The sequence below is a fragment of the Zalophus californianus genome, chromosome 1 (assembly GCF_009762305.2).
Source record: "Zalophus californianus isolate mZalCal1 chromosome 1, mZalCal1.pri.v2, whole genome shotgun sequence".
NCBI lineage: Eukaryota > Metazoa > Chordata > Mammalia > Carnivora > Otariidae > Zalophus > Zalophus californianus.
This window is the reverse complement of record NC_045595.1, coordinates 115,426,610-115,431,009: the sequence shown is the minus strand read 5'-3', so window position 1 is coordinate 115,431,009 and position 4,400 is coordinate 115,426,610. Positions and strand designations below refer to the sequence as shown.

Genomic DNA, 4,400 nt, shown 5'->3' with positions numbered 1-4,400 from the left:
GTACCAGAGTACTCAAAGGGAGTTTACCTAGCAAATGTACTTATTGAAATTGGCAACAGTCCACACTTGAAATGCCAGCAACTCCCAGGCCACCTTGGACTGTCAGCTCATTTCAGCTACAAAGTCACTCCTGTGGTGGGTTTCTTCCATTAATTATGCTTACAAACCATTAATTGTTGGCATGGTGTTAAAAATAAATTTTCCAAAGGTCTCCCGGTTGTATTAAAGCCCCCTTTGCACTTCATCGTCACTGAAAAGCTGTGATACTCACGGCCAGTGAGGTGCTCAGCAGCAGGTCATGTCTCCTGCCTCCCGCGGCAGCTGATCCGTGCGCTCAAGCGACTTTGCAGCAATCTCAGCCTTTCTAAGAACCATCCCGCTTGATGTCTTTCTATTTTTCAAGATGAGGCTCTACAGAGGGGAAAATATTGGGTGAGATTATTATTATTATCACTATTATCAATCTCTGAAAATCAGACCATATGTGTTTTCCTGAGATCACTCTCCCTTCCCAACAAGCCAACAAAAATAAACAAGACAAACAAAAATAAAACAGCGGCTTCGCATTCACATCAGCACTTTTAATATAGCCCAAATTAGTTTAGCTATAGCTCAAAAAAAAACACTTCATTGTTTCAGGTTGTTAACCACAATGTCTTATAAAATGAAGCATGTTTACTGTCATTTTGCAAAAGTCATTTCTTCCTTTATGAATTTGGCAACGAAGAATTTCAAAGATACCAACGTGGGATTGTTACCGTGCACCAGCCAAAGCTGTCAGGGCTCATTACCTCCAAGACAAAAATTACAGACTAATGTATTAAATGCTTGAATAGAAACACACTGCGCACCACCCCGGTTCTGTGGTAATGGGATGACACCAGCAGCCCACAAGGTGAACTACAGCCGTCTCCCCTCCCCTCCCCCCCACCCCCGCTTTGCATCGCAGCGCACGGAAGTGGAGAGATGATAAACATCCCAGTCACAATCCAATTGCTGGATTTATTGCCAGCAGGACCGAGCAGCACTGCTGTTCTTGTGAATGCAGGGCATTCATTTTCACAAACCCCATTTCAAGGGGTCTGTCACGAAGAAAACACACTTCGTATCTGGCTGAATATTAGCATAGCAGCTCCCAGCCCCAATTTATCTCTCTTAAAAAGGGAACTAGAAGTCAATTTGAGGGGTTTGTTCTGATTCTATGGAACAAATTGATTTCAGTGATTACATCATGATGTCATCCTGGCTGAGGTGGATTTTTTTTTTTTTTTAGTATTTTTAATTTTCCAGTCACTTTCTAAAAACTCGCTTTTGTTTCTCTACAAGGATCCTACTTCCAGACTTTACAGATAAGTCCTTGAACACGTTTGGCATCCCTAAAACAGACTGGTGAGGTCATATTTTAAAATTCGTCATGCTGACAGTGACTGTGAACTCTCCCTCCTCCTCCTTAGTCATCTACTATACACACCTGCCCAACAAAGAACTGCAAATGATCTCCTCCTGCCCGAATTGAAGCTGTGAACTCCAGCCTTAACTTCCTAAATTGTTAGTGTTTGTGTTGGACACCTGCAAGATGTGGGCTGGCAAAAAGAAAGCGATGGAGCTTCAATATACAACGGACAGATACGTTGATCTGCCCCTGGTGCCTAGAGAATAGGACCCTCTTCCTGAACTAGAAGGACTCATTCTCTCATCCCGACCAGGCAGATGCATGAGCGTGCCTCTCATATTTCTAATGTGCAAACTGTCAAACCATGGAAAACTTGAAAGGAACCTGAAGGGAAGATCATTTGGGAAAATAAGGTAAAATAGGAAGACGTATAGTTTGGACACTGACCTAGGTGGGAATCATGGCTCTAGTACTTACCAGCTGGGTGACCATGGGCAAGTTTCCTAAACTCAGTTCTCCTTTCTGTAAGATGAAGAGCAATAATGCCTACTTCACTGGGATGTGGGGATGAGTAAGAACATATGAAATTCACTTAAAATAGAGGCCCCACTTTGGGGTGTCTGGGTGGCTCAGCTGGTTAAGCACCTGACTCTTGATTTCAGCTCAAGTCTTGATCTCAGGGTCATGAGTTCAAGCCCTACATTGGACTCTACTGTGGAGCCTACTTTAAAAAGGGGGGAGCACATTGGAAAAATTCAGTGGTGGGTAGAGGTTATTATTACTTGATTTTGAATAATTATTTTAATTCATTTATTAAGGATTTTTCACTTGCCAAAATGCCATGAACTTTATAGTCATGTCATAAAAATCTATGCTATTCTACTTACTTAGAGCTATGTTTTCTAGGTGACTTCCTCTCCACCCATACCACACAATGTTGATCAATGACATTTATTGTCTACTCAGTTGTGAACAGCTTTCAGGTCTTAACTCTGAGGCTTTGGGTGAATCTGTGACATTGAATGTATGTGGACATGTGGACATAGTTTCACTCTTAAGTCCACACCCCACACCCCACTCTCCCCCACCCCATTGCTCTACCAAAGCCACTCGAAAACTGATCAGAATGCAAACACTTTATTGTTCATTCATGTTTTAGTTCAATATTTCACTTCTGCTATCCTAATATCGTACATTCGTGGCTTTGGAGTATAATTTCACCTAACACTTATTTCCTTGAGTACCTATGTTGACGAATGCAGCATATGTGAGGTGCTGGAACAGATCACCTGAACATAGCCTCTTCCCTCCAGGCCAGTGCATTCATTTCAGGAGGGTAAAAGAAAATGATTTCCAAATGGCTAAAACAGAAGGTGAATTGGCACAAGCGCCACGTGAGAAAAATAAAATACTATGGAAATTTCGTATACTAAAGGGACCAGAAATGGTTTCTCTGAGGTGGCATTTAGCGTAAGCCTTTGTGTATGCTAAGGCTTTCGTTAAATTGGAAAAAATGGGGTGGACTAGGGGAAGAAGAGGTGTAAAAGAAAGGACAACAATTCAGGCAGAGGAAAATTTATGTAGGGAGAATAATAAATGTAAAGGTCACACTGCAGAGGATCTCAAATGCTTTGGTAAAATTGGGTCCTGAAATTGTAAAAGCAATGGTTAAACACTAAAAGTGTTTGAATGAGGAAATAATATGATTTTTTTAATTGCTTTAAAAAGATGAAGCAAGTAGCAATGTGAAGGTAATAATGATAGCGAGGGACAAAGAGATACTGGGACATCAATAAAATCTTATTTTAGGAAAAAATTAACAAAAGCCCAAACCATAAGCCCCTGGGTGGTGCAACATAGTTCACCTGGTAAAATCCTATTACAAAGCTTTGTTCAATTAGGTACTTATCAGTTTTGAAGGAGATGGATGCATTCATATTGAATAGCCAGGGCATCTCTTTTTTCATGAACGGCAACTCCTTATCACATTCCCTTTTCCACATATTCATGGAAAAGCCTAAGGTGTCAACTCTGCCTTGCCTGTCCCCTCAGTGTGGTGTCAGGAGCAAGGCACTCCACCTTCCTGCACAACAGAGGAAACCCTGATTGAAGAGCAGGTCCATAACTGACTCCATTCCCGGAGTCCTGTTTCGGAGATGCCATCACAGACCATAGGTGGCCATGAAATAGATTTCCTTTTCTCCATTCCTGGGAAAATAACTAAAATTTTCTCCTTTTATAAAGCATTTTTTTTCTCCAATGGACTCAACATGTTCTTTTAATAGTTTTTTCAGTAGCCCTCTGAAGGCAAATGTTGTGCAAGAATGATCATTCTGTCTTTACAGATGAGGAAAACTGAGGCAGGGTGATTGAGTATCTTGCCTGAGGCCATAGCAAGTCAATTTTAGAGCCAGGAACAGTCACCTTCACTGTGTCTCCAGCACTTTGGCACAATACTCTATCATGGTATGTTCCTTGTGAGCCATGTACATGACAGCAAGTATTAAAATGATGTCCACATTCTAGGTGCTGATAAATACACACCGGTATTATGAATGCCACAGAGGATAACTAAGTTCTCTGAGAGGAAGATCATCATTTACTCCCAACTCTCCCTCTTCTTCATATATATAACTTCTTTACAAACTTCTAGTGTAATCTGTACTTCGCCTTTAAGTTTTTTACTTACTTTATCTAGTTTCTCACCAAAGCTGAAGCCTAAACAGTGTAAGATTTTACCCAATGGGATAGCATGCTTCTCAGAAGCACATAATCTATTTTTCCTTACCTTGGAGCTCTCACTATGAAAAAGGACACAAAAATGTAAGTTCCAGATGTGTTACTTAATGCATTCAGTTCTTATATTAGAGATGATCTAGGCTGTAAGCAACAGAAAACCCAACTACCCAGGACTTAAACTGTAATTATAGTTTATTCAGTAAGAAATGTGGAGGTTAGGTGAGCTCTGAAGTGATTCAGCATCATAATGCTGCCATCAAATGCCCAA

The 4,400-nt window shown here is 40.9% G+C and overlaps 1 long non-coding RNA gene across 1 annotated transcript; it reads right to left on the bottom strand.

The window, feature by feature from the left end:
- Positions 1 to 270: 270 nt before the first annotated feature.
- LOC113918743 lies at positions 271 to 877 on the bottom strand. The gene is made up of 2 exons (XR_004819704.1): positions 746 to 877; positions 271 to 411 (listed from the first exon to the last, which is right to left on the bottom strand). It is a non-coding gene; the product is annotated as an uncharacterized LOC113918743 (long non-coding RNA).
- Positions 878 to 4,400: the final 3,523 nt, after the last annotated feature.